General features: G+C 40.5%; 1 long non-coding RNA gene across 1 annotated transcript; it reads right to left on the bottom strand.

Moving 5' to 3' along the window:
- Positions 1–6,812: 6,812 nt before the first annotated feature.
- Positions 6,813–9,483, bottom strand: LOC127334555 (uncharacterized). Its single transcript, XR_011747252.1, has 2 exons — positions 8,723–9,483; positions 6,813–8,374 (listed from the first exon to the last, which is right to left on the bottom strand). It is a non-coding gene; the product is annotated as an uncharacterized lncRNA (long non-coding RNA).
- Positions 9,484–11,549: the final 2,066 nt, after the last annotated feature.

Raw genomic sequence — 11,549 nt, forward strand, 5'->3', positions numbered from 1 at the left:
ATGCATGAAAATAAGTACGTTGTTTTGAGTTTCAAACATGGAAATTTCAAAAACCTCCCAAAAGCTTCATTTTAGAGTGACTAAGAAGGATCCAGGTTGGGCTTACCTTTTATTTTCATGTTTTAAACATGTTTAAATCTTGGATAAACCTTGGATTTGACCAAGATCAAATGGGCATAAAAATTCAGAAAAAAATCAAAAAAAATAAAAACCAAAGCACATAGTATTCTTATGTCATATTGTAAGCATTTGAGTTGATAAACAAGGTCTAGGCATATTCAAACCAGACAAATCATGTATCTACCCCTAACCCTAAACTCTATCTTATGAAGTCAAGCACGAAGAGTCGTGGTTTTTGGGTTTCAAACATGGAAATTTCAAAAACCTTCCCGAAAGCTTCATTTTGGAGTGACTAAGAAGGATGCAGGCTTACCTTTTCATTTAAATGTTTTAAACATGTTTAAATCTTGGTCAAACCTATGATTTGACCAAGATTCAAATTGGCATGAAAATACTTAGAAAAATCATGTGCGTATCCCCTAACCCTAAACTCTATCTTAGGAAGTCAAGCATGAAGAGAAGTGGTTTTGGGTTTCAAACATGGAAATCTCAAAAACCTCCCAAAAGCTTCATTTCAGAGTGACTAAGAAGGATCCAGACCGGGCTTACATTTTATTTCATATTTTAAACTTGTTCAAATCTTGGTCAAACCGTACCTAGGATTTGACCAAGATTCAAATGGGCATAAAATTTCAAAAAAAATGAAAAAAATTAAAAAGCAAAGCACATAGCCTTCTTATGTCATATAGTAAGCACTAAAGTTGGTAAACAAGGTCTAGACATATTCAAACCAGAAAAATCATGTATCTACCCCTAACCCTGAACTTTGTCTTATGAAGTCAAGCACGAAGAGAAGTCGTTTTGGGTTTCAAACATGGAAATTTCAAAAACCTTCCCAAAAGCTTCATTTTGGAGTGACTAAGAAGGATGCAGGCTTACCTTTTAATTTTCATGTTTTAAACATGTTTAAATAAGGTAAGCGTGGTTCTGAAACCTCATACACATTGTTGCAAAAGTAATTACATCACCTAAACAATACTACTAGTTAATAATTCTAAACTTATGTACAATCTTGGAAACATATAACGCCAGCCTAGTTCACCAATTATCATCATCCCTCTTGATGCGCTTGCCGGTGCCGCTTGTACCTGCCTCCCATGGGTTAGCAGTCCAAGTTCTGCACTCGTTCGCACTTCGTGTGTCGGGAATCCTTGTTTGAGCTTCCCAACCAGATACAGGCCCTGCCCTTGCTAGCTCACCACATCCAGCCGTTGCTCTAGCTTGCTCACCATGTGAACCGCCATCCCACGGAGACCCCGAAGTAGGATCGCATGGGGCCTTTATCCATGGTGGCATATTCTTCGGATCAAATGGTATGTTGTGCCTAAAGCAATAAGATACCCATTCCCAGTAGGTTGTCCCGACATACTGCTTCTTCTCTTCGTGCCAGGCAGGGGGAAGAGCGGTGATAACCCACAAGTATAGGGGATCGCGTATAGCCTTTTCGATAAGTAAGAGTGTCGAACCCAACGAGGAGCTAAAGGTAGGATAAACATTCTCTCAAGTTCTATCAACCACTGATACAACTCTACGCACACTAAGCGTTTGCAATATCTAGGAAATAAAACTAGAGCGATAACGGGTATGAGAGGTGACTTTGCAGAACAATAAAATACACGGAATAAATGTCAGTGCTGCAGCAATAAAACAAACTAAACTAACAGTACCATGAGTGTGGAAAGGCGGTGGTAATAGTGGTGGCTTTGTCCAAGATCGATTAGTGAAGATCTTGGGTTCAATGTCTTCGATGCAGCTTTCTATGTAGGAGATGCTAAATATACATGCTCTCCCTCCGGGATTACAAGTACTATATGATTGGCTTGCTAGCAAATATCCGTAAATACTAGCAAGCATTAAGGTTTCCCCAACCATAGCCTTAAGTAAATGGTCCTCTTACTCCCATACATGCAACTATCCGGTTCGAGTCCTTAGGTTTCTGTCACTCCGGCAGAACTTCCCCCTTCTAGTATACAAGTACTACCAACCCTATGGTGCTTGATCCATGCGCACACAAATATAATGGGCACCAAGGATGGTAACATATCAACATACAACTCTAATGAACCAAAAAGAAACAACCAATCAATCAAAGAACAAATAAACTATGGCAACATGACATAGATCATAGGATTATAACTTATAGCATCAAACACCATGTTTACATAGGGCGGTACAGAGGTTTGTGAGAGGATGGACCACTGAATACAATGAGGAGTTGGTGATGGAGATGGCGGTGAAGACGTTGGAGGGCTCAGCGAGGAGCGCCGGGAGGCGGAGGCGTGGGCGGCGCCGGCGGCGGCGCGGGGGACTCCTTCCCCGCTGCCGGCATCATGGGGCAGCGCCGCCCCTTAGCCTTCTTCTTCCTTGAGTTGGTGCGGGTGTAGATGAGTGTTTCCCCCTCCTTGGCTGCTGCCAAGGAGGAGGATTTTTGTGACAATGCTTGGGGCCCTCCAAAAATAGGGTTTCCCATCAATATATAGTGTTGGAGATGCAATCTAGGCCATGGGATGGATGCCCCTTTGATCTAAGGGCTTTTGGGCACCTCTAGAACCTTCCTAGGACTCCCCTCTGTCCTTCACGAGCCTCACAACTCGTGGCTGGGCCGAAATATCCAGGTATGGAAAGAGTTTGTGTCAAATACGTCACCAACTTTCGCAGTACCGAGACTGCACGAACCTCCGCAGTATTTATGCTCTTCCGGATGCATCTGTTGTCCGTTCTGGACGAATAAGATGTCCAAATTGTTCGGTTTGAAATTCTCAACAACTTTGTAGTTTTTGACTTTTCCATTGGACGTCGTTTTGATGGAGTTTCGAAGCAATCTTTGAAAAGTGTTCAGCAGGGACAGATTCCGGGAAATTCCAGATTTCACCATAATGAGCTATTTCCTTCCATATTTGCCTATTTTCTGCACAACAAAGTTGAAACCAAAAACTTGTGCACTTTTGCAACTATTAATAGGTTAGTCCCTTAAAACATATAGTAATTGGTGTAAAATAAGCATGGAACATCAAAAATTATAGATACGTTTGCGACGTATCAACATCTCCAATCTTAACTCCTGCTCGTCCTCGAGTAGGTAAGTGATAAAAAGAATAATATTTGAGGTGACATGCACCTTCAAAGTTCAAAGGATGACTATATACAAATAATTTAAGAACAATTAATAACACATTCATGATTCAATCAATAATAATTTTGGGACCATGCACATAGAACTAAGAATGACAACTATGCTCTCATAAGACGGTGCATATAACTTAGAAGATGAAGACTCAACATAAAAGTAAAAGAATGGCCCTTCACAGAGGGAAGCAGAGATTAAACATGTGCTAGAGCTTTTTATTTTGAAAACATAGAGATATAAAATTTTAAGAGAGGCAATTGTGTCAACGGTAGAAATAAGTAATATAGGTTATGTATAAAACTTCCTATAAGTTGCAAGCCTCATGCATCGAATACTAATAGTGCCCGCACCTTGTCCTAATTAGCTCGGATTTCCATGGATTATCATCGAATTACATATATTTCAACCAAGTTTCACAAAGGGGTACCTCCATGCCACCTGTACAAAGGTCTAAGGATAAAGTTCGCATTGGATTTCTCGCTTTTGATTATTCTCAACTTAGACATCCATACCGGGACACCAGGGACAACAGACAAATGGACTCCTCTTTAAGCTTAAAGCTTTCAACAACAGATAATATTCTCATAAGAGATTTGAGGATTAATGTCCAAACTGAAACTTCCACCATGATACATGGCTTTGGTTGGCGGCCCAATGTTCTTCTCTAACAATATGCATACTCAAACCATTTAATCATGAGAAATCTCCCTTACTTCAGACAAGACGAACATGCATAGCAACTCACATGATATTCAACAAAGGTGTAACAGGTTGATGGCGTCCCCAGAAACATGGTTACCGCTCAACAAGCAACTTATAAGAACTAAGATACTGATGTCTACGCACGCTTCTATTCCTGTAGACAGTGTTGGGCCTCCAAGAGCAGAGGTTTGTAGAACAACAGCAAGTTTCCCTTAAGTGAATCACCCAAGGTTTATCGAACTCAGGGAGGAAGAGGTCAAAGATATCCCTCTCAAGCAACCCTGCAATTACGATACAAGAAGTCGCTTGTGTCCCCAACACACCTAATACACTTGTCAGATGTATAGGTACACTAGTTCGGCGAAGAGATAGTGAAATACAAGTGATATGGATGAATATGAGTGGTAATAATAATCTGAAATAAATATGGCAGCAAGATAACATGCAGTAGAACAGTAAATAAACGGAGATTCGATATTTGGAAACAAGGCCTAGGGATCCTACTTTCACTAGTGGACACTCTCAACAATGATCACATAATAAAACTACTCTACACTCTCTTGCTGGATAACAAACACCATTCATTGTGTAGGGCTATAAAAGCACACCTCAAGCCGGAGTTAACAAGCTCCACAACATCCGGAGTTCATATTTAAGTAACCTCTAGAGTGCATAATAGACCATTGCAATTTAGACCGAGTACTAACATAGCATACACACTGTCAACAATAGCTATGAAAGGGGGAATAGATCGCATCAATACTATCATAGTAATAGTTAACTTCATAATCCACAAGAGATTACAATCATAACCTACGCCAAGTACTACATGATGCACACACTGTCAACATTACATCATGGAGGAGGAATAGACTACTTTAATAACATCAGTAGAGTAGCACATACATTAATAGTGATACAAAGCTCATCATATGGATCTCAATCATGTAAGGCAGCTCATGAGATCATTGTATTGAAGTACATGGGAGAGAGATGAACCACATAGCTACCGGTAGAGCCCTCAGCCCCGGGAGAGAAATACTCCCTCCTCATCATGGGAGACAGCGATGGCGATGAAGATGGTGGTGGTGATGGCTTCCGGGGGCAATTCCCCGTCCCGGCGGCGTGCCGGAACAGAGACTTCTGTCCCCCGAATCTTGGCTTCGCGATGGCGGTGGCTCTGGAAGGTTTTCCGTATCGTGGCTTATTGGTGTCAAAATTTTAGGTCACGAGGAGTCTTATAGGCGAAGAGGCGGATTCGGAGGGGCCCTGGGGGACCCACACACTAGGGGGGCGCGCCCCCCCTGGCCGCGCCGCCATGTGGGGTGGGGCCCCCTGGCTCCCCTCTGGCCCCTCTTCGGTGCCCTGGAAGCTTCCGGGAAAAATAAGATATTGGGCGTTGATTTCGTCCGATTCCGAGAATATTTCCTTTGTAGGATTTCTGAAACCAAAAACAACAGAAAACGGCAACTGGCTCTTCGGCATCTCATCAATAGGTTAGTACCGGAAAATGCATAATAATGACATAAAGTGTGTATAAAACATGTGAGTATCATCATAAAAGTAGCATGGAACATAAGAAATTATAGATACGTTTGCGATGTATCAAGCATCCCCAAGCTTAGTTCCTACTCGCCCTCGAGTAGGTAAACGATAACAAGGATAATTTCTGAAGTGACATGCTATCATAATCTTGATCAATACTATTGTAAAGCATATGTAATGAATGAAGTGATTCGAAGCAATGGTAAAGACAATGAATAAACAACTGAATCATATAGCAAAGACTTTTCATGAATAGTACTTTCAAGACAAGCATCAATAAGACTTGCATAGGAGTTAACTCATAAAGCAATAGATTCTTAGTAGAAAGTTTTGAAGCAACACAAAGGAAGATATAAGTTTGAGCAGTTGCTTTCAACTTCAACATGTATATCTCATGGATAATTGTCAACACAAAGTAATATGATGAATGCAAATAAGCAAGTATGTAAGAATCAATGCACACAGTTGACACAAGTGTTTGCTTCTAAGATAGAAAGAAATGGGTAAACTGACTCAACATAAAGTAAATGAAAGGCCCTTCGCAGAGGGAAGCAGGGATAAAATCATGTGCTAGAGCTTTTCAAGTTTTGAAATCATATAGAGAGCATAAAAGTAAAGTTTTGAGAGGTGTTTTTTGTTGTCAACGAATGGTAGTGGGCACTCTAACTCCCCTGCCAAACAGACTTTCAAAGAGCGGCTCCCATGAAGGACGTTATCTCTACCAGCAAGGTAGATCATCCCTCTTCTCTTTTGTTTACACATGTACTTTAGTGTAGTTTTATTTTTATTTTTTGGGTGACACTCCTTCCAACCTTTGCTTTCACAAGCCATGGCTAACCGAATCCTCGGGTGCCTTCTGTAATATCCCAGGATTTGGGGTTACAAAAATAGAGGAAATAGATGTGTGCATTGCATTCATGCATAGAAAATTCGGGGAATTTTCGCGCTTTTGTATAAAATTGTCAAAGGGATCGAGGTTTCTCTTACATCGATGGAATTGAGTTAGTCATCGATGTGGGTGCGACAAATATCGACATGACCATTGTGAACTTATGTGTTTTGGGTAGAACCAATTTAAATTCAAATAAAAATGGATAATATGAATTCAAATGAGAAATTGAATTGAAGTTTGAATTCCAAACAAATATATATAACACTATATGAGTGACCAACATAACTGAGAATCCATAAGAGAAAAATCATTTGGACTTTATTACAATAATAAACGACCAATCATTTACAATTCTCATAAATAGAAAATGAACTTACAAATGAAATTGAAATATAGAACAAGTCAGGCAATTCACATAATAAGACATTAAAGGAAAACATTTCTTTATTAATATCAACACAATAATACAAAGTCTTTACAAAAATAATAAAGAATAAGAATATAGTTACAATTACTAGTATAAGAAAAGAAAATCAAATTCTAAACTAAACTTGAAGATCATCATCTCTTGTTCAAATGTGCACCTGCAAAACAAACAAAGAAAAAAGAAAAGTAAAGCAAAGTGGTTATGTCAAAAATAAAGAGAGATGGAGAAGGCAGATATTTTCATCTGCCGAGCTGATCCATAAGGGGAGATGCACACAGTCATATCCAGCAGCCATGCAAGCACACAGCTTACACATTGCATGCATGTCTTGCTGTCGACCAAAGACAGCAAGGGGGCCGGGTATAAAGGCATGTTACTTGTAGCTGCCTATGAACCACACTCTCTGATCACGTCCATCAACAGGATAAGGGTAGCCCAAGAACATCAACTTTTCTCCATCCAAACCTCCAGCAACCATCATGAAATGAATCAGGAAAATAGTAGTATCACCAATTCAAATCAGAGCAAGTATCAAGATCAGGAGGAGCAGGCTCAAGTCGAGGGGGTGATGATTCAACAATCCAGAAGCATGACAAGATCACCATCAACCAACAAAGTTAAACCTAGCAGAGGGAAATAGGTATACCAAACTCATTGAGCCTAGTACTTGGATTTATTCCCAAAAAGGCATCATATCATCCAGATCAAATAGTTTATCAAACATGAGTTGTTTGTGATGATTTTCAACATCATCTGATCATAGTTATGATCCAAGTCTAACAAATCACCCTGCATAACTACCAACAACACCAATCTTACTAAGTAATAAACATCCCTGTGCACACTCCTAGGAGGCACCACAGAAAGTATTAAATCCTAGTAGATAGCATATGGTTAGTATTTGCAAGCAATGAACTAGACAAAGATCAAACTATAAACCATCAGTTTAAGTCATGAGAAGTGATTCTCTCAGATCCGCACATAAGTGCTATGCAAGATTCATCATAGAGAATTTTAGGCACCATAGTATCTGTTCTTATTTCCATCTGTGCCTCAACTTATGCATCACTGGCTAGGCAACAAATAAAGCACAAGTATCCGTTCTTATCAAAGGTACATCTTATAGTAAAATATATGCCTGGATGAAGGAATCATCCAAATAGGGGCATCATCAATATATAGCAAACCTGTAGAGCAGCTAGTTATTAATGAATATACTGTAGGAACCCACTTAAGGTCCAGGAAATCACCCCAGGCCAATCAAGTAGTACATAGCTACAGCAAATCCACATCAATCAAGCAGATAAGCCACTAGGATAATCATCAAGTAAACTATCCTCTTCTAGCAACCATATTTGCATCTTATATGTATACACCCATCAATAAGTTACACAGGTGTGTAACTGGAATTTCAGTATAATGAATGTTCTATTTGGACAGTAGAAGCAAACCAGCAAGCTATATCTTCCAGGAATGAGCAACCCATTCAAATTCAAGCATCTCCCTGTAGCATTGCCTAGCTATTGAATTAGTACTTGTCAATCTCAAGTAAACCATACACCTGTAAGAAACAAGACTTGCTCCTTACATAATTAAACCCACTAAGAATAGTCAACTGAATGCAAACATTTAGTTTTGGCAGAGTTAAGGTACCACTAAAATTACATGTGCTGGGATGAGTACTCATTCAAATGGAGCACCTAATTAAGCATATTTCACCTATCAGTGAATTTATTACTTGACTAGCTCATGTCATAGAGCACAATAATCAGCACATATAATTACTAGAACATGATCAACTGAAACCAATCTTTAATTAGCTCCACTATAACCTGAATATATACCACACACAAGCACAAGACGCCAGGACATGGTCATAGGCAGAGTGGAGAGTAGAGGAATGGCTCACAGTAGTGCATACGAGTAGAGGAAGAGGCCGACGCCGGGGTTGCGTCCGCGGCACCGTCCCGCCGGCGTCGAGGTCGAGGATGCAGTGGGAACAGCAACATCACCACCACCACCACACCCTGCCAGTAATTCAGCACAGCAGCGCATCGGAGGATGCCAGGGTAGCAGGACACTGCCATCCTACCAGCTTCGCGGCAGCAAACCCCAGCAGTGGAGATGAGGGCGAGGCCACACCGAAGAGCAGCGGCGGCGGAGAGGACGGAATCGGCCGGAATCGGCCGGAGCCAGCGCAGGCGCGTGAGTACTGGACCAGGTGGCGGTGAAGGGGAGCTGGCGGAGACGACCGTGGCGGTGCCACCTTGACCAATGGCAGCGCTCGCCGAGGCCGGAAATGGCCGAATCGGCCGGCAGTAGCTAGGGTTCTCTGGTTGGCGGCGTGGGTGCGAGTGGCGGCGTCACGGAAGTGAGGAGAGAGCGGAGGTCGACCGTGTCGGGCGAATGCGCAGCGGCGCCGGTGTCCGGCGGCGAACAAGCCAACCCGCGGGCTAGGGTTAGCCGCGGGCGCGCGTGAGCAAGGAGGTGACTCCGAAGAGGGGAGTCGGAGGAGGATACCGTGGCGGAGCTGGGAAGCCGGTCGGCGACGGCGGATGCGGCCGGCGACGGCGGGCATGGCCGGCGGCTGGCCGGAGCAGCCTCGGCAGCATCGTAAAGAAAGGGGAATCGAGAGGAGAAGTGCCGGCGTGCGTGGTGGGATCGACAGGGAATGCGTGTGCGGTGAAGGCTGGGTTGCGTGTGTGCGCACTTTGGTCTGAGCCCAAACGAATTCGCCTATCGTCCGTATACGCGTATGTGCTGCTATTGATCCCAAAGCTTCAGACGTGTGTATACATGGGTGTGTACCACTAATGCACTACTGACCCACTACCTCTAGCCAAATCTTTCAAAAGAAATAAAGAATAATTTTACCATTTAAAAATTAATTAAATAACAACCAATAAATAAAAGTGAGTATCAGAAAAATACTCTATAATAATAATATAAAACAAACACTTTAAAATTAAAAGAACAATAATATGAATTTTCCTCTAAACTTTAGAGGGCCAATTTTAAATCTTAAACTATTAAGACCTAAATACTAAAAGAAAAATTCTTATTTCTATTTTTCATATCAAGAAAATATTAGATATTACCTTGTATTAGAATACAACAATTGTCTCTTTATGGTTATGTTTAATCATATGAAAACCCTAATTCCCTATTGGATGAAATCACAACCTTGTCATTTTATGTGGAACCCTAAAACCCTAAATTCATTTAAGAACCCTAGTTCCTTTAATTTATATGTGAACCCTAATTACCCCTAAACCTAAACCCTAGATTATAGGATATGATCTTGTCAACCTCTTTGCATTCATAGATCTATAGTAGCAACTAAATACTTGTCATGTCTTCATAAGATAATAAAGACCTATCCCTAATAAATTGGTATTTCATGTTCCCATCCAAATCAAACCTAAATGATCAAATAGGATCAACCAAGTCAAAACCCTAGATCCTATTACCAAAGTCATCATCCTTATTTATCCCTATTTACCATCACACCATTGTGATGAACTCTAATAGCCACCATGCCTAATATTCTGCATCATTTACCATACTCACTAAACCCTAGTAGTGTTAGGTGTTTATAAACCATCCTATTTAGGAATCAACTATTCTTTACTTAGTAAGTCCAATAATAAAACCTAGACAACCTCAACCCTAATTGATATACTTCTTATTACTTAAGAAGTATGTTCTTCAAAAGTTATTCTTTTGAAGTAAATAAAAAATCATCATCAACCATGCTTATAAGGACTTATAAACCCTAGCTAGCTATCACCAACAAGATGAACCAATCTTGATAGCAACCTTGTATGAATAATTGCTTAGGATGCCTAGGCTTAACTTAACTTTACAAGCCCTAGGTGCTGATGAATCCAACATTGTTGGGATCCATCTAATCCTTACTCCAGAAACCAATCAGAACCATAGTCAACCATAGAACCCCACCAAACTAATTATCATCCTTGTTCTTTATTAAAGAACATGTTCTTCAAAAGTTATTCTTTTGAAGTATATGATAATTAATCATTAACCATGCCATATAGTGCTAAAACCAACAACTGTTCATTACATGTTAGGATTATACCAAATCTTATTGTTGTTTGCTATTAATACTATTGTTATGATATATTGCATTACTTGTTTATGATTATAAGACAACAAAACCCTAATAAGAACCTTGTTTGTAAATCACTCTAAAAAGTGCAACACACCTTGAACTAATCATTACAACTCACTAATCCTAAATCATCGGGGTTAGGTCACGCTTAGAGCGATTGCATCTCATACTTATGCATTAATGCATTATTGCCAATCTTTTAAACATCGTCCTTACCGGACGATGATGCTATTTCAAAATTTGGAGTTATTGCGTATCGAAGACCTTGCCTGCATAATCTTGCAGTCAAGAAAGGCAAGTTCATCACTTGCTCATGTCATTTGAGTATTTCTATCAAATTACTTGCAAAATACTATGGTTATCACTATTGCATAAAAATCAAAACCACTATTTTCATAACTATGAATATGACTATGTGGTTGGCAATGGAACAATGGATTGTGTTGATATGGTGGAGGTTCCATTGCAAGGGTTTATATCCATCTAGGATTAAACAACAAATGTCGCCAGTGATTCTTGTGCCGTAATACCCGTGTTAACCATAAGATCTGGAGTGGGACGGAATAGTCAACCGTATTTCCACCTCTTGTACATCAACGGATTC

Source organism: Lolium perenne, chromosome 6 (assembly GCF_019359855.2).
Source record: "Lolium perenne isolate Kyuss_39 chromosome 6, Kyuss_2.0, whole genome shotgun sequence".
Lineage (NCBI taxonomy): Eukaryota > Viridiplantae > Streptophyta > Magnoliopsida > Poales > Poaceae > Lolium > Lolium perenne.